This window comes from Hylobates moloch, unplaced genomic scaffold (genome assembly GCF_009828535.3).
Source record: "Hylobates moloch isolate HMO894 unplaced genomic scaffold, HMol_V3 SCAFFOLD_11, whole genome shotgun sequence".
NCBI classification, from domain to species: domain Eukaryota; kingdom Metazoa; phylum Chordata; class Mammalia; order Primates; family Hylobatidae; genus Hylobates; species Hylobates moloch.
The window spans coordinates 25,184,384-25,212,119 of record NW_026652286.1 but is presented as its reverse complement, the minus strand read 5'-3'; the positions used below and the strand labels follow the sequence as shown (position 1 = coordinate 25,212,119).

General features: G+C 36.2%; 1 long non-coding RNA gene across 2 annotated transcripts; it reads right to left on the bottom strand.

Moving 5' to 3' along the window:
• Positions 1–982: 982 nt before the first annotated feature.
• Positions 983–24,143, bottom strand: LOC116477284 (uncharacterized). Of its 2 annotated transcripts, none has more exons than XR_009208767.1 (5): positions 24,014–24,143; positions 15,447–15,567; positions 13,172–13,308; positions 1,679–1,766; positions 983–1,049 (listed from the first exon to the last, which is right to left on the bottom strand). It is a non-coding gene; the product is annotated as an uncharacterized LOC116477284 (long non-coding RNA). The 2 variants fall into 2 exon arrangements; XR_009208768.1 differs by having other exon boundaries at positions 15,447–15,564; positions 24,014–24,132.
• Between the last annotated feature and the right edge of the window lie 3,593 nt (positions 24,144–27,736).

Genomic DNA, 27,736 nt, shown 5'->3' with positions numbered 1-27,736 from the left:
CCAGCCAGGTCTCCCTTGTGACTCATTCAGCATTCATCCGGGGATCTATGCTTGCCTGCCTGTGTAGCATTCTCATGAATCCTTAATTCCTTTTGAACTCAGTAATGCCAGAGTCACTTTCCATCAACCCGCCCACTCAGCTGAATTGCGCCAGCCTCTTTTGTGCAAAGCATCACACTCCTGTTGTAAGATTGATTGGGTGTTGAGCCACCGCCACAAAGACAAAGGAGGTCAGATTCAGCCCCTGCAGTTTGCTTTTAAGACCTGATGTCATCATCATCCTGACTTCCAGAGCTGATGCTGATAAAATTTTCTGAGACCTACCTATATGTAACCCATGTCTTGTTGAACTAACTTTATTAGCACTTCATCACTGATAATGCAATAACATATTAATGATGTGTTGCTCTTACCCTTTGTCTGCAAAGCAAAAGAGTTGAAACTAAAATGACATGGTGAGCCAGATCAGTCTGATGTGTAGACAACCCTGTATCGTGGCATCTTTCTTATTCCCTGACTGCTTTTCTCTGGGATGATAGGGCAGGGATGGCTGGAGTGCTGGCCAGATGTCCAACACAGGGTCCTGCTCTAGGCTCTACGAGTTTGCAGCTCAGGAAACCAGAATGGCTATTCATAAGAGTCAGAATATGGGCAAGTCAGAGAGCAAGCTCAAATCTAGTCCATGTGTCCATAAGTGAGCACATAACTAAAAATGTATGACCAAGCCAGGGGATCAGGTGTAAGACAGGGAGATGGACTCAGCATAGGCGCAAGGGCAGGGGCAGGGGCAGGGAAGCGGGATTTCAGACAATTATGAAGAAGAGGCTGTTGTGATGGTGGCTTTCTAAAATTGGTTACCCACAGAGTTGCATGTATTAGGTTGGCCTAGTTTAGAAACACAAAGTAGGGGGTTGGTAATATGCAAAATACTAGAGAGGTTGAAAACTTACTTAGATAGCATTGGATTACATGACTGAGCTCTCCCCAGTGGCTCTTTAGTACCTGGAGCTAGAGATAAGTCAGATGTGGCCCCTGCCTGTGTTCACCATCTGCACAAGGAGAAAGGAATGTAAATAAAAATATTACAACACTCCCAGGATTGCTGGGACATAACAGTCTCATTCTACCAAGAAAGTAGTAATAATGGCTGACATTTATTGAAAACTCACTGTATACCACCGGGCACTATGTTAATTGCTTTACCTATATTTCTCACTGTATACCACCAGGTACTATGTTAATTGCTTTACCACATTAAATTCTTACAACCATATGAGGAAGTGCTATTATTTATATTTTATAGATTAAGCAAATGGAGGCTAAAAGAATTTAAACAATAATCACCCAGTGTTGCACAGCTAATTAGTGGTGAAGTCTAACTCCGACTTAGACTTTGACCTCTACATGAGTCTGTTCTGGGAGACACATTTTAAGATGGATGTTGGGAAATATAGAACTTGACAAGAGTGTTAAGAATGGTGTGGAGATGGGAATCCACAATCTATGAGCACGTCTCTCTTCAACCCCTTCCAATGAGTCTGCTGAGACTGAACATAAAGGGCTAGAGGGGGTGGTACATACTCTGGCTTCAGGTGTGAATGATGAATGGGTTATGGCAGACTGTTTCACTTGGTATAGAAGGGAAAGAGATTCATCTGCAGATTCCCAAACCACTTACTTGGCTCTGAGTGTCAAGTTCCTCTGGCACCTCAGCAGAATGTTGGGGTAACTGATAGATCTTGGGAAGTTCTGCTAGTGAACAACAACTACAAAGATAAGAGCATCTAAGTCATGTTGATTTAGGAGAAGACATTTAATAGAACTCTCCACATTTGAAGAGTTGTCATACGAAAGAAAAAAAATAAATTTGTCCCGTGTGATTCTAATGAATGCAACTGAGACCAATGATTGGAAATGATAGGAGGCAGATTGCAACTCAGTAAAAAATTATTTTTCAACAACAAAAGCTAACACATACAGAAGCTTGTGGTAGTGTCAGTTCTTCATCACTAGAGGTATTCACATAGAGACTGTGTCACCTTCTGTTGAGAGGGGTAGTTTTCAAATCTTAGAATTCATAAGAATAATTTCTGGGCATGGCAGCCAGATTCTGGCTCAGGAGGTCCTCATAAGCATCAAGAATCTCTCCTTTTAATAAGCGAACTAGAGGATTCTGATGCAGGTTAGACATGACAATCTGCAGACAGTAAAAGAGATAACTATTTTTAAAGGAGAAGTTAGATTCCATGGTGAAGTTTCCATCCACCTCTATGTCCAGACCATGTTGATCTATTTCTTCCCAGAGTTCCTGTTTTTTGTATAGTCTTTATCACACAATTTAATATTTTGTTATATTTTGTCTCCCTCTTCTAATCATTTCCCTCATCCCACAAATATTTACTGATAATTTAACATGTGTCACGCACCATTCTAGGCACTGGGGAGACATTATAGAGACAAGCAGACAAGGCAGCCTGACCTTATGGAGCTGATAATCTAGTGAAGGGAGATTTTTAAAACCCCAAATATATCAGTTATTTTATAAATTTTTCCTCCATACAACCAGATGCAAACTCTTTTGGGAAGGACTCTGTCTTATTTAGTATTTTATGTAGTGTCTAGAACAATGCTCTGCAATAACAGGTACTCAAAAGTATATTTTAAAGCAATGATGGAACAGTAAAATAAGAATACACTTGGAGAAAAACAGCAAAAATTTATATTTTCTGCTATATATCAGGCTAATCTCAATGGTTTAACTGAGGATTTCTTTGTGCTTTAAGATGGAGAATTTTTGTAAGCCAAAGGACTTTTTTCTGCATTAATAGAAAATGTATCCAGAACAAGTGACACAAGCTTCTCAAGTTTTGCAGGTCACAGTATTACAGCAGTAGTGAAAAACTGAAAGACATCCAGAATACAGATGACGAGGGTTCTTGACACACCATGGTATAAGACAGTGGCCAACAAACTATTTTTTAAAGGGCCAGGTTATTCAATATTTTGGGGCTGTCTCTCTCACAGCTAGTCAATTCTGCCATTGTAGTATAAAAGCAGCTTAGAAAATATGTAACTGAATGGACATGTTCTAATAAAACTTTATTTACAAAAATAGGTGACAGGCTGGATACAGCTCTTAGATCACAGTTTGCAGACAGCTGCTATAAGATAAATAGTTCAAAGAACTGAGGTGTTTAGCTGGGTGTATTAGTCCATTCTCACATTGCTATAAAGAAATACTTGAAACTGTAACTTATAAAGAAAATAGGTTTAACTGGCTCATGGTGCTGCAGGCTGTGCAGGAAGCATAGCAGCATCAGCTTCTGGGAAGGTCTCAGGGAAGTTACAATCATGGCGGAAGGAAGGGAAGGAGCCAGGCACTTCACATGGCTGGAGCAGAAGAGAGATGCGAGGAGGTGCCACACACTTTTAAACAACCAGATCTCATGAGAACTCTACAGCACCAAATCTGGAAATCTGCCCCCATGATCCAATCACCTCCTACCAGGCCCCACCTCCAACACTGGGGATTACAATTTGACATGAGACTTGGGTGAGGACATAAATCCAAACCATATCTCTTGAAGAAGACAGAAAGAGACCACCATTACTATTTTTGGATATTTGAATGACTTCCCTGCAGAAGAAGGATTTGACCTACACTAGAAAAACAGAGGATATATGTCTACTATCTTAATAGAATTCTCCAGGTGGTTATGAGTTTAATGAGTTTACCAGTACTGGAGGTGTTCAAGCAAATATTGGATGCCCACTTCTTGAGACTGTTCCAGAGCAGGCAAGGGAGTCTGGTGTACAATTTGATTAAATGTCCTTTAAGGTCCTTTTCAACCATGGGATTCTCTCATGAATATGAAGTTTAGTGAACAGAGCAGGGCCTAACGTATGCTGAGATTGACACAGAGACACAGGTAAATGATACCCCAGCAATTTCACATGTTAAAATTTATCTGTGGTAAATGAATGACTGAGTGAAAAGCAAGCTCTACTAAATGTTAGGTACCCATATTAATAAGCAGGTTAAAAATAGCCAGATTAAAAACAGTTAACATCAGGTAAATATCATTTCTATTCTCAGTGAGCTTGATTTACAGCCTTTTAAGGTTATATCTGGGTTAAATGAATTGGTCATTCAAAAACTAAGTGGATGTCTCTCAATCACATAGATTAAAAGAGAGGGAAGACTCCATCCTACCTTTTAGAATTCAACAATTTTTAATTTTTTATCTTTTGGACTTCTTGTAAAATTTCTTTGTGTGCCTTATGATGTTTTGCATTTATGAAGTTGTAAATGCTAAAACAGCACAAATTCATCCTCACCAATGGATGTGTAGATCTAGAAAACTAATAAACAATGATTTATTGGGAGCCTATTGCTCCACTGAAGAAACTGAGAACCAGACAGTGCCTGAAGGTTGAACATGACAAGGAGCTAAATGGTTTAAAATTTGTGGCTATCCTTAATATGCTACCCATGTGTGCCAATGAGGCAAATCTTCAGTCAGCTTGAGCCTGGTCTCCACCTCCCAGTGGAGGGTCAGATGGGGTGAGTGATTCCAATCAATATCCAGTTGTTAGAGTAACAGCTATGTCGGTTCTGGATGGCTGACTGGACGAAAACATGTTTGTTCTACTTAATGTGACAGTGTCTTGTCAAATTAACAGCCATGGTGGCAGGAACAAGCTTGCTTAATGGGTTAGAGTCAGTTCCACAGAGAATCTATCATCAACATGCAACTGAGAGGAATCCCAAACCTCATTACCAGGGTTTATTTGTAGATAATAACTGAAGGTATGCCATGCACTTACAACAGGATTTGTTTGGTTTTTTTGGCAACTCAGTTTCATGGTCTTTATCAAGTGTTGCCCTTTTAACTCCCCAAAACTCTGTATGCTCATGCTTAGTCTTGTGTTTAAATACACTAAGTAAAGTAGAATATTTAAGCAGCTATGTTAAGATGTTTTAGCAAGATAGAATGATTACTTGAAATAACCATGTATTAGATGTGCAGGGCAGTGGAGAAGAGGAAGTACTCTGGTGAGTTCTTTAACCCTGCACTTCATGGTGAATATTTAAATGTACTTTTCCTCCCTAGAGGTGAGCTGTTGTTCCAAAGCCAGAATCATAAACTGCCTGCCAGTTTTCTCTCACAGTTAAATTGCATTTGGTTCATATAGTGGTTTTTAAAAATTGAAATGCTTTCTATCACTTAGAAAAAAGACAATTTCACATGCAGTTCTAGATGTTTCCTTTCAATGAAAAATTCAGAGAAGTCAGCAGCACAGGCCAGCTTTTCACAGGGCAGTAGTTTTCTGGAGTTGTGTGTTAGTTCATCTCTAGATAGGCTGAGCGTTCTCCATGGTGTCTACTGTGCCTGCTTTATTCATCTATGTGACCTAACCAGCCCATTGAAACATTGAAATTTTCCATCTGTGATGAAAAAATTAAATCTTGATTTTCTAATCATACTCATAGATGAAAAATGCAATATTATGGCATTACCATGTACAGATATCGTTAAGACACTGTTTGCTTCTTTCTTCCTCTAGTCCTCCAATCCTCTACCAGTGTCTCCCAGTGGCCTAAACCAGCAGGAGCCATATGAAAAAGAAGTCTGGAAGATGCTAGTCCTTCACAGGAGGATACAAGAATGGCAACAAGATCTGAGGACTACGAGATTTAGGACGAACAAATCTAGGAGCCAGAAGATGTACCTGCTAGTAAACGCTAAGATCTTAAAAAAGTCTGGAGCCAATGTGACCTTCGGAATTTTTCTTTTCTTTTTTTTTTTTTTTTTTTTTTTTGAGACGTTGTCTCGCTCTGTCGCCCAGGCTGGAGTGCAGTGGCGCAATCTCGGCTCACTGCAAGCTCCGCCTCCCGGGTTCACGCCATTCTCCTGCCTCAGCCTCTCCGAGTAGCTGGGACTACAGGCGCCCACCACAACGCCCGGCTAATTTTTTGTATTTTTAGTAGAGACGGGGTTTCACCGTGGTCTCGATCTCCTGACCTCGTGATCCGCCCGCCTCGGCCTCCCAAAGTGCTGGGATTACAAGCGTGAGCCACCCCGCCCGGCCGACCTTCGGAATTTTTCATCTGTAAAATGAAATACTGGACTAGATGGTCCCTGAAACTTCTTAAAGTCCATGATTCTATGGTGGAAGGGTTGGTACAGCTTTGATTTCATTGTCTGCTTATACCTGGCTGAATTCTCTTGTGACATGTGACTGTCCTTCTTAAGAAACTGACAGGCAACCAAGTAGCTGATTGTTGAGATATCGAAATGTTTTAGGGAATGCAGAGAATACAGCCTACCTGATATAAAGTCTGACAGCAACAACAAAAATCTCTCTGGGCAATTTTATTTAATAATTAAAACAAAAGGTTTGGAGGAAATATTCAAATTGCCACTTTAACAAGAGAGTAACCTGTGGTGAGAATGCTTCCACAGTGATCTGGACAGGCATTAGAGCTAAAGAATCCCAGCCTGATGTGGTAGTGACTCTGGCTGCTTTATGTTCCTCAGGAATCCCAGGATGTCTTTCAAACAAACAAACAAAACAAGCAACAACAATGAAATATTATCTTCATCACTTATCACAGATGATTTTCCCAGAATTGTTGGCTCAAATTTTAGAAGAAATTCTAGAAACTGATTCAACATAAAATTCAAACCTGCTAGCTCTTCATTTAAATCATGGAATCACTTGTTTGCTATTGAACCACATGTTGACATTGAAGTACAGATATTTGATGATGAATTCATTCCTCTTTGTATAACAGCAACCACATGGTAAATCAGGGAAAATATGGCAGCATCTTTTATATATTCATTTGTTTGAAGCAGATAAAAAATATTTTATTTTCCTTATTCTATGTCAAGTAACCCAATAATGACAAAATGTAAACTTACATTTTCAAGGGATTTTTAAATTGTATTAAACTTGTAAAGGTAAAGCAATACGTTAAATTCAACACACAGTTTGAAACATATCAGTTATGGAGCCAACTGAGATGTCAATAATTTAGTAGTTCTTTTCTCTGAAAATAGAGAACATTCAGAAGCAGATCTAGAAAGTTTCATTTTAACCTCAACTGGAACCAGGAAGAGGAACTGAGGTTGCTTACTAGCAGATCATGATACAGTGGACACTGACATTCTTCCAGACATTAAATCATTTGCACTTTCTCTTTGACAGATTTAAAACCTGAGAAGTTAATTGTGGGAGCTAGTCCTGATTCACCCAAGATCACCTAGCAGTTGCAAGAGCATTTTCGTTCAAAAGCTTGAAAACGAATCAAGTTTACTTGTTAAGATGTCCAGCAAATAGCAAGATAAACATGGTAATATATTCAGTTTTAAATATATAAGTTTATATCAATAATATATTTAAAATAGCATACTTTAAGGCTACTAATGAAAATGTGAAGCAAAACGAAAAATGTTAGTTCGCGAGAGAAACTGATTTTATTTAATAGGTTATTTTACTTCAGTAAAATCTTGGTTATGCAGAATAATTGAAAAAAGAAATATCTGAGTAAGCAAAGCTTTGATATGGCTAGAAAATAAAGTATATTTTTCTTGTACTTGTAGCCTTACTGTTGAGAATTTTAAGAAATGATCCTCCTTGTTTAAATTCAATTGGCCTTTAATGGGCACATATCACATGCTGGGCATTACAGTAGGAGGCTGAAAAGAATACCATAAATAAATAATCCCCCTGGCTCTCAAGGAATTCTTAGACTCAATGAATAGACTACATTGAACACAAGGGAATAGTTATATATATATATATTTATTTATTTCTAGAATCCTTCAGACTTACATTCAGTTTCAGAAAAAAAAAAACTCATTTTGAGTTTCAATTTCCATTGCCTTAGCCTGAAGATGGAAGTGGAGAAGAACAGAGGGATCACTGGCTTTAGAAGAAGTCTTGAGGATGAAACGAAATAATGTGTGTGAATGCTTTTGGCATAATGTATGCTACTTTGCAAATGTCAACAGCATTAATATTTATTTATTTATTTATTTATTTATTTATTTATTGTATCAGTCACATGGCAGGCATTATTATGCTGACTGTCTCCCTGATAAGAGCTTGTGGATGGGAAGGAAGTTGGATGTCACAGACTTTTTCTTAATTAATCAACCAAACATGTATTGTGTATCTATCAGAGTAAGACTGAACTACATAGGTTGAGTCATACAAACCAGGTTGCTCTGAGAACACATAGGAAGGATATCAAAACCAAATGTTGGGTTCCAGAAACTGATTACTTAAGGAAACCAATATTTGAAGAATGAGGTGAACGTGCCCTATGAATGAGGGTACATTTTTAGACAGTTGTTCGAAATTTAGAGCAGTTGTTTCTGTGAAACAAATGAAGGAATTGTTGGTTTCAGAAACTCAGACATCAGTCAAATTTCTAAGATAGACCAAAAAAACCTGCAATTATTCATGAACTGAAATATAATTCTTCTTTTATATAAAATTTTGTCACAAACTATTGGAATGAGCTTACCTAGTATGCATTCTATGTATTATAATTATTGAGAAATGGAATCTTAGTACCTGTCTGCCAGTGTTAAATGGCAACTAAGGAGCACTTAATTCATCAAAAATGTACTGAGTTTCTATTAAATTGATAGAGCTGTCAGAGGACAAGGGAATATAAAAGAGATTTCAAAGTTGTCTCTTCTCTAGGAACTTACAATCTACTGGGAAAGACATAGATACATATGCACATAACTAAAGCAATTAGGTTTAAAACAGAATATGTACAAGTGTTATACAGATCAGTAAAGTATGGAGCATTTAGTTTTACAATATGTTAAGGATTTAGAAGCAATAATAAAACAAACTATGAGGATAAACGGTGATGGTTTAACACTGTCTCTAATTCTCCATTTGGTTCTGAATATTTAAAATCACTTTAAAGCAGAATTGTTTGTATGCCCGGAAGTCAGAATATTGACTGTCTCTTTCCTCTTCCCGTTTGTCTTACAATACATTTTTTGCCATCAAAGCTTTTCTGCCTATGTTCTTGGATATTTATAACCCAACGAAAGGATGTATATTACTCAGCATTCTATAAGAATCACCTGATTTAGGATCTTCAAATTTGAGACGTGGATCTTAGCTGAAGGGTTAGAGATCATTTAAGGTGTTCTTTGTAGTGGATGTAATGAAAAATGTATTACTTCAGAAAGAATAACAAAAACTTCTGCTAAACCTTTCAAAGAAGAGATGTTGTGAATCTATTAAAACCTCAGTTAAAACTCTGACTCTTGTGTATGTTTCAATTGGTTCTTATCCCATTCTCTCTTTGGTTCATACTTCACCAGCCACACTGGCTTTCCTTCTGTCCCTCAAAAAGCAGATCGTTATTTCTTTACTCCTTAGACTCTTTATCCTGACTGTCTCCAACTCCTCCAGATCTTTGGCCAGTTAGCTACTCCTCATCATTTAGGTTTCAGTCCAAACGTCACCTTTTAGAGAGATCTTGCCTGACCATCTAGCCTTTGTGTCGTTTGTTTTCAGGAACAGGTAAAAGAAAATGTGGTTCAAGTTTATGTTAAGAGCAGGAAATATGAGATCCTACAAGAGGAGATCCTGAGGTCAGGTGAGTTTCGGGTGATTGGCTTAGTACCCTAACAAGTTCGTTCCTTTTTTAACTCCAGCTTCCATATCATCATCTTCCTCCTAAAGCTGGTTCCCCCTTCATGGTGGTAAAATGAGTTCAGGGAAAATCTAGGCCACAAGGCTCCTTGTTAATACCACAAAACTATTAACTTGTTATGGCTCTTCTATAAAAAATAATTTTTTTAAACTTTCTCAGATGCCTGCAGTAAACTGGTTTTACATTTTATTGACTGGAACGGGGCCACATGATTATGCTTGAACCAATCATTGATAAAGTAGATGAGAATAATTTATAAATATGAGATATGAGTCATCACCAATTGAACTGAAGTCCTTCTCCAAATCTTACATTTTTGTTATTCATCAAGAGATGATGAAGTAAGTGCTGGCGATTCAACCAAAATGTCTACATTTCCATCAAGTATAATCTTATTGTCTTTTCGAGTTTTTACACTCATCACAATTTTAAGTTATATATTTATGAGTGTTGTTATATATATATATGTACATAATTGTCTGCCTTGCTATCATAATAAAAACATCATAAGAGGATTATTTTTGTCTTATTTAATGATGCATTTTTACTTAGAAAAATAAAATAGTTGGTGCTCAATAAAATTGCTGAATTAGAGGATGAGCTGGAAACATCACGTCATCACTTTCTTAGTCCCTAATAGTCTTCTGACTTCATGAGGATGAGAAACTTTGAGAAGTTATTATTAACTGACCTTTCCTTCTTATCTCCTAGAGTCTCTTACATTCCTAGGAGGCCCCAGTTATTGGTGGAGGGTTCCTAAACAACAGTAATTTTATCAGTCTTGGACACTTTTGAAGTAGACTTTGAAGGATAAATAAAATGATAAGTCATTTTTTAAAAATAGAAGCACAAGAGAAGATGAAAAGGAAATACAAATTGTAGGAAGACATGATGAAATTGCATGAGGTGTGCTAAGAAATGAAACCAGTCTGGTGTGACGAAATCTGGGAGCTGTAGAGTGACTGGGGCAGTAAGGCTGGGAGGGAAGCAGTGAAGCTGACCTACAGATAGTCTTTCTCAGTTATGTCTATGGTTCTGATTGGCTCTAATTATCTGGTCACTGGTTTATTGACCTCAGCACATTTATAATTTGTTTTATATTAAATTACCTTAAAAACCTCTTATTTATTTATACTTGATATCTCAGGTATAGTTTACCTTTTGACTTGTTTGTAAACTCATTGATAACACTCAATAGTTTTACTGTGTGTTAGAATAAAACATAACTGACCTGGATATAAGCTAAGCTTTAAGAAAGGATCTCGAGTGACTTTTTTTTAAAACCACTTATCCTCAGTCCACATGGGAAACACAGTCATCCTGGTAAGATAATACTGAATAAATGAAAGACAGAATGACTCAGAAAACCTGTCTCTTTGTGTTTTGTTTTGTTTGTTTGTTGTTGTTGTTGTTGTTTTTTAATCAGGCTCCCCCTTTACTCGTGTGATCATAGAAGAGTGTCGCTGAATCCTTTCTAAGTTTGATTTCCTCATTGGTCAAGTGAGGATGATAAAGCTAATGACAACTGTTGAGAGATATAAGTCAAACGAGGAAGACCCTTGGGAAAATGAAAATGCTACAGAAATGTGTATAAGGGGGCTGGACATTATTCTGAAATCAGAATAATAGAAGCAAAGATGAGAAAAGGAAAAGGTTAAGATTGTAAGTTTGGCACCCAAATGGGAAAACCTAACTCACATTTTTTTTTTGTGCCTGTCTTGAAGATTTCAAGCTGCACATACACTCTTAAAAAACAAGTTTCACATTTCACTGTAAGAAATGGAGATAATCAGCTGAGTAAATAGTTATAAAGCTCCAAGCCCAAAGACTTCTACAATTTCAAGATTCTGTGTTAAGTAAATATTTCTGAGTTGGAATGGACCGCTTTGTAAGCAGAGATTATGGAGATTTATAGCCTATTTGAGATTCTTGTCTTTCTCTTCCCATCTTCACTTGAGAGGGAATAAAGAAATTATCTTACCTTAATATAAGAAAAAAAGTCACTGCATCAGGGCCCAGGAAACTGTCCACTAATTACTTATGTAACCTTGTATTTACTCATAGATTCAGTTTTTCTTTATAAAATGAAGGAACTATATAAGCTAAACCCCGAGATTCTTCTGTTCACTAAAATTTCACAGTCCTTAAGCATCCAGAGGAAATAGTGAATTCGAATCCCAGGTAACTTTCCCTGATCACTGAGCTGAGTCCCTTATATTTGCAGTATTTGGGGGAATATCTGTCATCTTCCACACACATTTCTACAGAATTCTTTTATTCTGGTTTTGGCTGACTTACCTCAGGGAGTCATTTTGCTGGCTAATTTAGGTCATGTCCTATTATCCAGCTGGGTGATAATAATAACAGCTACCACCTATATCACACTACATGCTGGGCACTATTTTAAGAACTTTAATATATTAACTGATTCAATCTTCATAACAACTTTATGATGTAGACATTATTGTGATGCTTATTTTATAGATGAGTAAACTGAAGCAAAGTGTGGTTATGTAATTTAAGTTACACTACTATTAAGTGCCAGAGTAGCACTTCAAATCTAGACTGTTTTATAACCCCACATATGTGTGCTAAAGTAATAAACTACACTCAGTATGGAGGGTAGAAGAGAAGATGGCAAAAAGAGGTCTACAACTAGGAGGAACAGAGCCAGGCTCCCAGATCATTATGTCAGGTATACAAGGACAGGTAAGCGGTTTAAACACATGTGGGCAAGTGACCAGAATCTGAGTTCTATCCCACAGGCCAGTTTACTCTTGGAACTTTGTCTTTGGGATTGCCTGCCAAAAATGTGACTTTAAATATGAAACCAACAAAATGAAATCATTTCTTGGAGAACCTTTCTGTGGTTCCCTGTGGCATGCCAAGTTCACAATATCTGTCTTACATTTTCAAGCACATGTGTTGCAGTAATTTTATGGGGTAATGAGTTGGCTTCCATTAAAGATATTTTATTTTTACAGGGGCTGGGGCTGGAGAAACATTATGTGGCAGGCAGTGAAATACCTTGCTTTTTCAGATTGCTTTAACTAATCATCTCAGGTGGATTTTCTAGGAACTCTGGTTTTTAACCATTTGACTGCTGTGGATTTCAGTGGGCTGTGACTTAGACTTTGAATGTAATTCCATGGAACATAGTGGTAAGGAATGGAGAAATTCAGGATTTGGTGGAAATAATAAGAGTAGAGTGGAACAAATGTGGTACTTTCATTTCAAACTGAAAACTTGAGTGTAATTTAAGTGCATTCCTTGGATTCAATAGAAAATAGTTTAACATGTGACTAGAGCTAGCAAATGGAGGCCAGATGTAATTTATCAAAGCTAGCATAGTCTCCCATTCCAGTTCATCACATGGAGGATGCTGCTAGTTATCTACCCAATATCTAACCTCTCCTTCTTTCTTATTGGCAGAGACCCAGTTTTACTACTAAAATATTTTATTCCCCATATTACCTCACAAAAAAAGAGTTGGAGCTGTGACACATTTTTTACCAAAGAGATTTATTTGGAAGTTGACTGGGATTTCCTGGAAAGCAGCTTCTTCTCGATCCTCCTAACTGGTGAGTGGGACATCAACAGCTGTCTTACAACTATGAGCAAGAAACATTAGTTATGGTTAGCCACAGAGAAAGATGGAGAGATCTAGATTCTGGATTCATTGTGAAGCTGCTGTAGCTACATGTAACCACCCAGGCACAGAATTTTTTGTTTCCTAAAAAAAAAAAATATATATATATATATTTGTATGTGTACACAGTTGCCTAATTCTGAGCCTGTTAGAAATACTCTCACTGTGATTTTCCTGTTACCCATGCCCTTCTTGTGGCCTCAACTTAGGAGTTGACAGGCTTCCACCTAGTTGTGCCTGTGCCAAGGGATCAGGAGGGCTCATTCTTTCCATTGCAACTGCCATTCTTGATTATGATGAATTTTTCTTGATGTTCTCAGAGAAAGAAAAGGAATGTAACCTGAGATACGATCACTTGCAACAATCTGTTTAATTTCAACATAATAAAGATATTAGGGTAAAAAATAAGAGAGAGAGAGAGAGAGGGAGAGAGAGAGAATTTTACTTGAGAGGGCAAGAGAACATGAAAGAGCTTGGTACCTGATCCTTGTCCCATATTGGGGTACAGAAAATTCCATGGATCTTCTGATGGAAAGAAAGCTGTATAAGGCTGGTGGCAGCCTTCAGCATTCTGGTAATGGAATACAGCTCCATTCTCCATTGGGTAAAATGTCTCTGAGGCTAAATACCAGTAGGATTTGAGATCTCTGGTCAATAAATGCTGTTAGGAAATTTTGACAGAACTTTGAAGGGAGAGTTTAAGAGGTACCAGAATTAAATGGATGTAATTCACACAGTTCATCTGATGTTACCAAGAAAAGACAAGCTTGAAGCTGAAGACCTTCATGTTGAGGATGGCATATTAGAAGCTGAAGAACTGCATGTTGAGGGTGGCATATTAGAAAGGTCTTTGATGGCATTGTTACACTTAAACCAAATGACCTTGGGCTTCTTTTTGCATGAGTCAAATAAACCCTTTACTTGTTCAAGCCACTGTTGGTTGGGTTTCCTATTATCTGGAGCTGAATTCATTTCATACTACTACATCCTCTCTTCTCTCTCAATACACCCACTTGGTGAGTGCTCAATAGATGGTTGGTATGTCAGGGAATGATAACTGGGTGAAAGACATACTTTGTGATAGAGGAGTTTGACTAATTGTCAAAGCCTCTATAATCTCTACTTTGTACTTATGTTTGTTAGTTCGTTTTGTCCAAAAAGTTTTAGGCTGATTATATTTGGATGTGTTCTATAAATATCAGTTTCTTTATCAGTTTGAGGTGGGTTGTGACCTTCTAAGGAAATGGGGGCATTTTGATTTTCTAAAGACAGTTCAAAGAAGGTAGGATGAAAGGCAGAGAAAAAGGAAGGTGAAACAAGGATAGAAATAGTAAGCAATTGTGCACGAAAGATATGCCTATCATGCTGCTATGGTTTGAAAGATTGTTCCCTCCCAAAGTCATGTTAAAATTTAATTGCCATTGTACAGACTTAAGAGATAACTAGACCGTGGGGAATTATTGAGGGTTGAGTGCCTTCATAAAAGGGCTTTCAGGTGTGGGCTCTCTCTTCCTCTCTCTCTCTGTTTCGCCCTACCACCTTCCAACATAGGATAGCACACCAAGAAACCATGTGCCAGATACCAGCACCTTGATATTGAACTTCGCAGACTCCAGAACTGTGAGCCAAAACATTTCTGTTTATACTCAGTTTGTGGTATCCTGTTATAGCAGCACACAAAACAGACTAAGACACATGGTGCAAGTCATCATGTAATCTTATTTATTTATTTAAACAATTCTTGAGGCATATTTTCTTAAAACTGCCACACAAAATTCGAAATCTTATACCTAAAATGGGTAAAATACCTTACCAGTAAGTGTCAGAACCAGATTTCATATCCAGATTGTCTGATTCTAAGCATTCACATTTCCTGCGACCTTTGCTCCAGGAAGAGACATTATCTTTAGTATACCAGACATTATCAAAGCTACCCTTTGCTCTAGGAGCTTGGAGGATTATATCTATATCTACGAAGGCCATTTGCTATACAAACAGCCTTGAAAATATAATGGGGAACAATGGCAGCCAGTGCCTTTGTTTGCAAACAGTATAAAAATGAGAAAGATCCATGGATAACAATGTCCCCAAAGCACTTACTTTTTGAATCCTCCTTTTCTGATTCCTCCAGAGTCTTCTGTCTCACACACTTCTCACCACAGTTCCATCTTTGTTCCCCTTAATTTATAGGTGCCTGGGGGCTTTCATCTTTTTACTTCTTCTTATCATCAGAGAAAAGTTTTTGAAACACATTTTAGGCAATATACATATATATATATATATATATACACACACATATTTACACTGTATTCCAAAGAGTTTTCATATGATCTTTCCAATCAACTAATATAGTTTGGATGTTTGTTCCCTCCAAATCTTATGTGGAAATGTGATCCCCAATGCTAGAGGTGGGGCCTGGTGGGAGGTATTCGGGTCATGTCATGAGGGCAGATCCCTCATGAATGTTTTGGTGCTGTCCTCATGATAGTAAATGAGCTCTCACTCTGAGTTCATGCAAGATCTGTTTAAGAGTCTGAGACCTCACTTCTCTCTCTGTCTCTCTTGCTACCTTTCTTGCTATGTGATACGTGGCTCCCCTTCACCTTCTGCTATAATTGTAAGCTCCCTGAGGCCCTCTCCAGAAGCTGAGCAGATGCTGGTGCCATGCTTCCTGTGCAGCCTGCTGAACTGTGACTCCAAATAAACCGCTTTTCTTTGTAAATTACCCAGTCTCAGGTATTCCTTTACAGCAACATAAATGGACTAACACAGCTACAGAAGCATAAGCATTCATTCATTAGCTCATTTATTTATTCAGTGTTTATTGTGTAATTTCTACAGGTTGAGCATCGCAAGTCTAAAAATCCAAAGTCTGAAATGCTCCAAAATCCAAAAACTTTTGAGTACATCATGGTTAAAGAAAATGTTTACTGGAATATTTTGGATTTGGGATGCTCAACCAGTGAATATAACGTAAACATTCCAAAATTGAAAAAAAATTGAAATCTGAAACACTTACGGTCTCAAGCACTTTGGATAAGGGATACTCAATCTCTATATAGAAAGTACTAAGTGCTTTCCTTTGAGAGAGGGAAAGTTTTAATAAGCCAACAAAGGAGCCCTTCAGATACTGGTGAGTCTAAAGAAGTAAAAAGTATTCATTTCACTGGGGGTGAGATTTGGTGCTTTTACATTTTATGGTCAAGAAAGACCTCATTTAAAAAAATGAAGTTTTACCTAAAAACTCAAAGGATAAGAGAATCATCATAAAAAGAACCTGAAAAATAACATTTCATAAAAAAAAGAGAGAATGTATCTCTTTAAGTGAAAAGACCCTGAAAAAACAAGTCTTAAATCTAAAGTTTATACTAGGTGAAACTGCTAAAGTTGTACACCAAACCAGTCAAATTTTGGAAATTTCATACTGGACTTGGAATATTTACATTTTACTTACTGGCTGAAAATCCCAAATCCCAAATGCTATGATGAGCATTTCCTTTATTGTCATATCAGTGCTCAAAAAGTTTTGGATTTTGAAGCATTTTAGATTTGGAGTTTTCAGAATTGGAATGCTCAACCTAGAAATGTTAACTGACATGGAGTCACTGCTGTAAGAATTATGTGTGTTTCGGAGTATTTATTTAAGTAATTTCATTGAAAATAAGTTTACAAATTCTGTGTCACTAACTTTGAACTTGATTCAATGCATAAAAATGTAAGCATCACATACTTTTTCAAGGTTTTCTTTATTAATAGTTTAAAAGTTTGAAGAAAATGGCTAAATGGTTTGCAAAACTCTGAGAAACTACAAAAAAAATAGTGCAACTTTATAGGGCAGAACAAATAACCTATTAGACAAAATGAAACTCTACAAGGATAATAACTGGAAATTAAAACAGGAGAAAGCAGATTATAAACAAACAAAAGTTCCAGGTGTCAGCAATCTTTAGTCAACATGGAAGCGTTTAACCTAGGAAATACGTGTTTCAATTGTGGTTTCTATAAGGCTAAATATTGGAAGTAAGCTATTGCATGAATAACTGCTAAGTTATATTAAGAATATGTATTTTACCTCTAGGGACAGCTATTTAATAATCTATTGTGTGAGTATTAATTCTATGTGTTAATTTGACTGAACCATAAGAACTCAATATTTGGTTAAATATTTCTCTGGGTGTATCTGTGAGAGTGTTTCTGGATGAGAATAACATTTGAATCAGTAGACTGAGTAAAGCAGTTTGCTCTCCCCAAAGTAGATGGGCTTTGCTCAATCCATTGAAGGCCTGTATAGAACAAAAATCAGTGTTTTTTCTCATTGTCTGTTGAAAACATCTATACATGTGGTATAAAAGAGTATTCAATATGGAATCTTACATTGTTTGTAATTTTAATCTAATCATATTTCAGAAAGGAGAAGGAAATAGATTATTGACATTATTGACACATTCTCAAGTGTTGTCAAAGTTGTATTTACAAACACCTATGTATCCCTTCTTAGTGATTCATGAACACAGAAATTCCTTTGAGAACTGATGAAAGCTATGAACACTCAAACAACCTACAAATGTTTTCTTGCAGTTTCAGTGCTTCACAATAACCCTGAGAGTAGTTCAAATATCTCGGTTTAAGAACTCCCACTTATTCCTCAGAATAAGTCTTAGAAATAAATATTTGTATACCCTTCTATCAATTAAAAAAATAAAAGATTAAAGAAGTAAAATAATTGCTTGCCCAAGTTAACATAGCTAATGAGGAGCAATACTGAAACTAAATTCAGATCCACCTGAATCCAAGTTTGGTCACTTTTAATCATATCATACTTCAAATCTAGTTTTTCAGTTTTTGTTTTTATCACTTAATATCTGATTTTTTTTTAACTTGCAATTCAAGGAAGTCCCCTAGGACAAGATCTGCTTTTTACTGTTGTCCTACAGCAATTATAATTTGAACTTTGACCCCTGTACTATCAAAATAGAATGATTAAAAATGCCTATCTGCTAGAAGGTTTTGACGTTTGAAAAGAATGCCTCATTAGTTGACACAGAAAGATACTCCTACTGCATGCCTTACTTCTATTTCACAAACTGGGCACTGGTATTATGGTCTGATATAGCTATAAGGTAAGAAGGTTTATGGTAAGTTAATTAAGTTCAGGGTTTGGCCTAAGACATAACTGCCTCTAGATGCAAAAGTGTATCCAAATTGTATGAAATTTTAAGTAGCACAATACAAATCTAAAAGCTCAATGAAGCTCTCAGAATACAGATGGAAATGATGTTTGGCTTGGGAAATGGGGCCACGTCCAAAGGGATTGTGAAGACTTTTGGGATTTGAGAAAGCATCATAGTGGCATTAACCTTTCCACAGTCGCTTAAAATTTTCTAATTGAAATATGAATGTGAAAGAACATCTCATGGTCTATGATTTTTCCTTTAACGGAAAAAGTCTGGAAGGAAAATTTATAAATAAATGTAATTGTCAACATGCAATTTATTAAGAAAACAAATTTACATGTTACCTATATTGTGATGTCTAGTGTGTCCTTGGTCGTTAATGAGTACTGTATATTGCATTTGACTTCTAATCGGCCACCAGAAATGAGTAATGCTTAAAAATATTTTTAATTTAAAATTTTGAAAGAAATTAACTGTATAGTTTTGAATCAAAACAAAACAGTGCTAAAAAAAAAAAAAAAAGAACAGATGCCATATAATGAATGCTTCCATAAGAGAAAGTCACCACTGACTGTGTAATTTCTCTTGAGATCAAGGGCTCATGATCAATAGCTCATTTCAAAGTTGCTTTTTTAAAAAAATGACCAGAAATACTTGGAAAATAAGCAGGTCATTTTCAGAAAGGAATGTGGCATATGGAGAAGGAGAAGGAGAAAGTGCAAGGATTATGAACACCTATGCTATTTCCTTCCTTAAATGCTTCTTTTTCCTCACAGCTTTTTTAAGGTATAATTTTTTTTTTTTGAGACAGAGTTTCATTATTATTGCCCAGGCTGCAGTGCAATGGCACAATCTCGGCTCGCCACAACCTCTGCCTCCTGGGTTCAAGCAATTCTTCTGCCTCAGCCTCCCAAGTAGCTGGAATTACAAGCATGCGCCACCATACTTGGCTAATTTTGTAGAGATAGGGTTTCTGTATTTTTTTAGAGATAGGGTTTCTCCATGTTGGTCAGGCTGATCTTGAACTCCCGACCTCAGGTGATCTGCCCACCTCGGCCTCCCAAAGTCTGGAATTACAGGCATAAGCTGCTGCACTAGCTTAAGGTATAATTTATAACATAAAATTCACTCATTTTTAAATATACAATTCAATGACTTCTAGGACATTTATAGAGTTGAGCAGCCATCACCACAATCTGATATTAAAACATTTATATCCCTCCCAAAAGTTCCTTTGTGCACCTTTGTGATTAATTTCTAGTACCACAACTAGCTTCAGGCAAACACTGATCTATTTTCTGTCTCTACAGATTTGTCTTTTCTGGAAATTTCATATGAATGTAATCATACAATATGTAGTTTTTTGTGAGGGGCTGCTTTAACTTACCATGGCTTTGAGATTCTTCCATGTTGTAGCATCGACGAGTAGTTTTTTTATGGCTATTATTCCATTGGATAGATAGACCACATTTTGTTTATGTATTCACCAGTTCGCAGACATTAAAATTATTTCAAGTTTATAGCCACTAAGAGTAATGTTATTGTGACATTCACATAAATGTCTTTATATGTGTAAAATATATGTGTAAACATATATTCCATTTCCTTTTGGTAGATAAGTAGGGGTGGAGTTTCTGGATTGTATTTGTAATGGACTAAATTGTGTTCTGCCAAAATGTATATGTGACTATATTTGGAGATAGCATCTTTAAAGAGTTAATTAAGGTGACACAAGGTCATAAGAGTGGGACCCTAACCCAATAGGAGTGGTTTAGTCTCACTTACATGACGAGGCTGCTCTAATGCTCTTCAGCTTTACTCAGGGCCCCAAGTTTCAGCTTTAAACCACTGTTTTTCTATCCCTAAGAAATATACCCTAAGTACTAGATTTTAGGGCCTATATCAGGGTTTTCTCCTTCCTAGGATGTTACAGGGTTAATAAAATTGCTTACCTTTTTCTTTTGAGTTCTCTCTTTTTTTTTTTTTTTTGTAAAATTTTGGATTTTTGCTCATTCTCCTGAGTACACCTATTCATCTGTGTGCATTTGTTGTTGCTATTGTTAACTTCTACTATAGTGCGTTTTTGAGGGGATGAGGAGTCTGTGTTGGATGTTATTCATGTTGCCAAAATCAGAAGTCTCTTCCTACATATTTGTGAATATACATTTTGTGCAAAATTAGCAATAAGTGCAATGCACCTTCCCTGGATCATTATTGATCTTCCTTTCTTTGTGTCTGTTTCTCTCTCTTTTTCTGTCTCTATCTTTCTCTTCCTCTCCTCCTCCCATGTGAGGACTCAGCAAGAAGGCCACATGCAAACTAGGCAGAGGGCCACTGAGGTTTATCAGAACCTAACCATTTTGTCACCCTGATCTTAGACTTCCCAGCCTCCAGAACTGTAAGAAATCAATTAATATTTTTAAGTCACCTAGTCTATGATATTCTGTTATTGCTACCTAAACTGAGACAGAAATTATTACCAAGAAATAGGGTGCCACTATAACAAATACATAAAATTGTGGAAGCAGTTTTGGAACTGGGTAATTGGTAGATGCTGGAAGAGATTGAGGTGCGTGCTAGAAAAAGCCAATATTGGGATGAAGGGAATATTAAAGATGAATCTGTTAAGTACTCAGAAAGAAAGGAAAATAACTATAGAGAAAGTGCCCATCTTGAAGAATACACAAATAATCACGTACAGAAAGTTGGTAGAAATATGGATGATAAAGGCCATTCTAGAGAAGTCTTAGATGAAAACGAGAAACATATTATTGGACAGTGAATGAAAGGTGTTCTTTGTTATAAAGTTTCAAAGAATCAGGTGAAATGTGTTTGTATTCTAGTGTTTTGTGGAGAGCAGAACCTGTGAGTGATAGAATTGGATACTTAGCTAGAGAGATTTCTAAGCAAAGCGTTGAAGGAGCATCTTGGTTCCTCTTGACTCCTTATAGTGAAATAAGAGGAGAGGGAAATGAATGAAAGATGAGATTGTTAAGCAAAAAGGAACCAGAACTTAAAGATGTTGAAAATTCTCAGCCTATCTATGTTGTAAAAATGAGAAGGTATGTCCATAAGAGAACACCAAGGGGATAACTGACCAACATTTTGATAAGTTGATAAGTGATGGTATGAACCATGAACCTAATCAGCTATCTCAACAGAGGCCAGGAATAGAGATGGGGTTATACAGCAAAGATACCGCCAATTTGAAGGGACAGAGAGAGTGGAATCACAGCCAATTTGAATTAAAAGGGACAGAGAGAGTGGAATAAATGGAAATAAAGGAAGACTTTCAAATTTCTTAGCTTCTACAGGACAGAATGATAAAGCTATTCAGCTGTAAATTTGTGCTATTCTTCAAAAAATAAAAAATAAAAAGAAGAAGGAGAAGAAAAAGAATCACCCAAAGGCAGTTCAGAGAGCATCAGCTTTTGACAGAGCAGAGCTCCAACAGAAGCCATGGGGGCAGTGATTTCTGAAGCTTCAGGGGTGTGACCCTTTTCTGGTAGGGAACTAAGATAGCGATTTACCATCTAGCATTGTATTATCGAGGAACTCTTCTTTCTAAAGAAGCAAAAGCAAAGCAAAACTCACTCTGAGAAGAAGCAGAATTTTTCTAAACTAATGAAGAACTTTTAAAATTAGATTTCTATCAGCTCAAAGAATGTAGCAGAAGTAATTGTTCCTTTATGGAAATCATTCTTTTATTGATGTCTTCTTAGGCAATTTTTTCTGCTTCCACTGAATTGCAGTCAATTACTCCCTGGTCTCTGAGCACTGCTAATAGGTAGGGAAAACCTGAAGAGTGGATATAAGGAGGAAACTCAAGTCATAAATATGCCAACTGAATGTAAGCAGCATTAATTACAGGCACTCGTGGATGACAGAATATTAAAACTCCAAGCTGCTGGAGTTTTAACCTACACTCACTCTCGCATTAAAATATTTCACCATGTACTTTGGCAAGATCTGTATTACCCTACTCTGAAGGTATCTAGAGTTGGAATACCAGACTTCAGAGTCCGACTCTCAACCCTCTCATATATTGTGTTCTGTTGGGAGGTTGCCATTTCTCACACAGTCTGCTGACCAAATGAAAAGAGATGCTTAAACTGATATTTTCTTAAGCTTTTATGTTCTCCTGGAAGTGGTCATTATAGATTTATATTACACTGCACTTATGTTTATAAAACATATAGAACGAATGATTTATTTCACCTAAGTCAAACTTTAGGTGGGTAGTCCTCATTTATAAGGATTTATAAGAATTTATAAGAATTCTTGAGGATGACATAATTCAGAGGGTAGAAAGAGTAGAAATAACATGAGCTTGATTGATAGAAAGACAAGAGCTTTGTCATTTGTCATTGTATGAAAACATCAGGTTCCTCACCTGTAGAATTGAGATACTGTCTCCCTCACAGGATTTTAAAAAATAGAGTAAATGTGCATTGAGCCCAGACCTAAGAGCTCAATAAATGTTAATTTTCTCCTCAGCTTTTCTAAAATTCGGAATTAATTCACAGAATTTTACAACTATAAAGCTGAAAAGAACTTTGGACATCTTTGTAACACTCATTACTGGTGTGGAAATAGAGTATAAGATATTGAGTTGGTCATGTTCATTTAGAAGATGGCTTAAAGCCCCACTTCTGATTCCTTCCTAACATTCAGCTAAAAACTGATGGCTTTCTGCTTTTCTTCTTGTTGTTTAATAAAAGGTTAAGTCTGTGCTACCTCTGTGATATCAAGGAATTGTCTTTTTCCGTAGGATTTTAAAATCTATAATTTGCTGTTCATGATATTTGTTTGCCTTGTCATTATCTCCAGCCACTTGTCTGTACTTTTCCCATCTCTGTACTGTCCTTGTCATGCTGCTTGGTACTTCAAAGATAAACCTCTAACCCTCACCTCATCCCAGGTACAAAGGAAGTGCGGAAGTTAAACCTCTCTCCAACACACAGGCAGTAAAAGACCTTCTGTACTAAGGACACAAACAAAACAAACAGAAAACAAAAAACAAACAACAACAACAACAACAACAACAACAACAAAAAAACAGAGAGAGAGAAGACTCCACAAAAGGTTAGACTTTCCAGACTTAAGGGCGAAACGGTCTTTCATTTTCTAGGAGGACACGAGTGAGCTTTTTATCTAACCGAAGCTCAGGAAACCAAATAGCTGGAAAATGAAGATCATTAATAATTTCTTCTTTTAAGAGGTGTGATTATAAAATTAAAGAATGAGTCATTCTACTGTTTAGTCTATGAAAGTAGGAACTGGTTTTTCTTTTGTTTCTTTTTCTCCTCCCCTCCCCAAAGGAACACACAGATGATTTAAGCAGCCTTCGATTACAACATACCTAAAATAATAAAGCAATTGAGGAGGGAAAAAAATCAGCTGAAGGTGTAAACCCCCTCCAGGCTGGATGACTGTGGTATATTTCATCTTCGCATTCTAAATCAATGCTAAGCAAAGCACAGAAATGTTTACCTTTGTCTGATCTCTAATTCCCTAAATTTATGTGGAATCATGCACAGATGCGCTGGAAACCAGCCTGGAAAAGCCTGGCATTTTAATTGATCCCAGAGCTTCTTGCCTCACGGCTCCTGCTGTGATGAAGTCTGCTACTTGTTCCAAAGATTCTCCGCCTGGTTGCCTAGCCACGGCAGCTGGCCAATCAAGGTGTCCGTATGCAGCGAAGGAAGTAACCAATCAATTGTTTAATTTCCTTCTGTAAACGGGAGTGAATCAGGGTGGATTTGAAATCTCATTAGTCAAAAGTAAGACGTGTAGTGTGCACTTTAACATATGTATTAGTTGAATACATTTGGCATTGAGTTATAAATTCTGAAGAATATTTGAAAGCCCATTTCAGACAAGTTTGAACCTTGAACCTTGAGTTACTAACTTTTAAAAAATGTTTTATATTCTTACTAGCGCACTCCATGTATAAAATTTAAACAGACTTCTCCCCCTCCTAATTTAACAGCCGCCTCCTTGAAAACCAGTTTCTTATTAAAATTTCCTTTTAAAGACGATTTTATTCTGTTAGTTTGGCTGGATTTATCCTCTCTCATGACCAGTACTCTGGTTTAAGGCCCAGATTTCTTCCCATTTGGATTCTGAAACAGCCCGCTGATCCTAGTTCCTCCAATCCCTTCTAGATGCCATAATTGTCATATAGTTTCTCCAATCTATTCTATAAGGCATCATCAATTGTCATTACTTCAGTCCTCTTCCAGAAAACTTCTACTCAAATGCAGGCAGTCATGGGTTGAAGTGAACACTTACTGATTGACATATTTCAGTAAATTGGTATCTCTGAGCCTCAGTTTCCTCATCTGTAAATATGGAAGTAATTAGGTCAAAGGAGATAGTTTGTAAAGCACTTAATCAGGCTCATATTTATACATACAAATATGTATAAAGATGTATAAATATTTATATGTATATTTATTATACATATAATATAATATGTATTATATTATATGTATAAATATATGTATAAATGTAATATGTATTTATATGTATACATTATAAATGTAATTTATATTTATAGAAGATACATCTTATATTTATACATATAAATATGTAAATATGTAAAAATATATGTACAAATATAATACGTATTTATATGTATAAATATAAGATGTATCTTCTATTATTTCTTACTATTATTTCTTCTATTATTTCTTACTTATATTTGTATATGTATATGTATCTTCTATTATTTGTATCTTCTATTATTTCTTACTATTATTTAATGTCTCCTTTTTTGTTAATCTTTTTATTATATCTTCGAGGTTTTTCATAATCTTGCCTTGATTCCATCCATCTGTCCATTCTTATTTCTAATAATCCTCCCCATATCTCATTTCTCATCACCATGTGTTCATCACTCTAACAGATAGTCTCCTCATAGAGCCTCAAATTCATCATGTTATACTGGTTTCATTCCTTAACTTCTACTGATCCTTCACCTAATATTCAAACTCAAGTATCACTTTCTAGTGGAAGATTGCTTCATTATATGCTTTCACAAAATCATGTTAATTTACGTCCATAGATTTTTCTCAGTTTGTAATTATACATTGCTTGTACAGCTATTTAATTAATTAATGTTACCTCCCTGACAATGCAGGGATAACTGTGAGAACAGGAACAGTGCAAGTTTTTGTTTTTTGCTCTATTCCTAGAGCCTAATATGTAAGTATGTTATGAATATTTGTTGAGAGAATATTGTCAAATTCTTATCTACTGAAATGGGCTCTAATTTTGCCCCTTTTCCAGATCTGAAAAATCTTATCTTTTGAAACTCTATATTAATTCCATTGGAGGGAATCAATATTTAAACAAACATTTACTGAACACATTCTGCGTGCCCTATATTATAATGGGTAATATAGACGAATTATTTTCCTAAACTTCATGGAGAAATACTGGATAAATAGATAAAAATAAAACTTATTTAAAGCAAGCGCTTAACTCTGTGTGTGTGTGTGCATGTGTGTGTGCACACGCGTGTGTGTGTTGGTGGAGTAGGAATGAAGCAGTGTGGTCCAGTAGAAAGAAACGGGACTGAGAAATCTGGCCTTTGATACTCGATCCTGAACAAACTCGGGTAAATCATCTGTTCCCTTGTCTGTAACCTGAGCAGACTGAATCAGTATTTCTTTAAGATGTCTTCAAACTTTGTGGGTTGAAATAAAACATGTTACAGTATTAACATATCAGCAAGATTTTTTAAAAAATATCCTTTTATTTCAGGCTTACATGGATAAATAAATGTATTTAGTAATATATAATTAGAATATTATATTGTGCATTTCTCTAGGATACAATAAGATAAACATTTCTAGTGGTTCTACAGTGGACTTTATAATCATCATTCTTTGCACTTTTAAAATTTATACAATAAGTACAGTATTGAACAAAGACTTTGTGATAGGCCCCATGTGAGGGACTGAAGGTAAAATGAACAATGGAAGAGGTGTGGTCTTGGTCCTTATAGAGCTTATCATTAGTGCAGGGTGCATCCATTGTACTTGCCATTTTATACTTACTTTTTTTCTGTAGTTGAGATCTTCCACTATATATATATATACACACATATATATATACACACACATATATATACATATATACACATATATATACACACATATATATACACATATATATATACACGTATATATACACACATATATACACACATATATACACATATATATACACATATATATACACATATATATATACACATATATATACACATATATATACTCAGCATCCTGAGTAGCTGGGACTACAGGCGCCCGCCACTACGCCCGGCTAATTTTTTTTGTATTTTTAGTAGAGACGGGGTTTCACCGTGTTAGCCAGGATGGTCTCGATATCCTGACCTCATGATCCGCCCGCCTCAGCCTCCCAAAGTGCAGGGATTACAGGCTTGAGCCACTGTGCCCGGCCTAATATATAATTATTTACATGTGTTTCTTATTCTTGGTTGTTACTTATGTGCAAGTATTCTATTCTCATCAAAATTATAAATTTTTGGAGGTTGCATTATGCGTGTAGGAATGATCCTAAATCACCAAATTTCATGCCAATTTTAGTTTTTAAACATTCTGTTTTGTTACTATGAATGTACATGAAAATTGTCAATGTATAGTGATATTTATTTGGAAATTGTTGTTGCTTTATATACAGTTAATGGCTAACACATATGGAATGCCTGTTATGTGCCAGCATTTGCCATGATTATTTTATCTAATCCTCACAACTGTCTATGTGATACTGTTATCATTCCCATTTTATGAATGGAGAAACTGAGGCCAAGATTTGTTAAAACACTGGCCCAAAATATTGTTCAATATATATGTGGGACTTCAAGTCAGGCTCTCTGGCTACTGAAGGCATGCCTTTTCCATGTTATACATTTTCATATACTCATGTTTCCTTCACATTACTGAGAAAAATACAGTTGCTCTTGTAACATAATAAATTCTTAATAAATTTTTATTGAATCATATTTTTAGTAAAATCATGAAATTCATTTTGGAGCCATATAAATCTTTGTTTCTTTGTTCTTTTTTGTTTTCTTATAAATCCTACTAGTCTTTTTCTTTTTTTTTTTTTTTTGAGACAAGATCTCATTCTGTTATCCAGGTTGGAGTGCAGTGGCAAGATCACAGCTCATGGAGCCTCAACCTC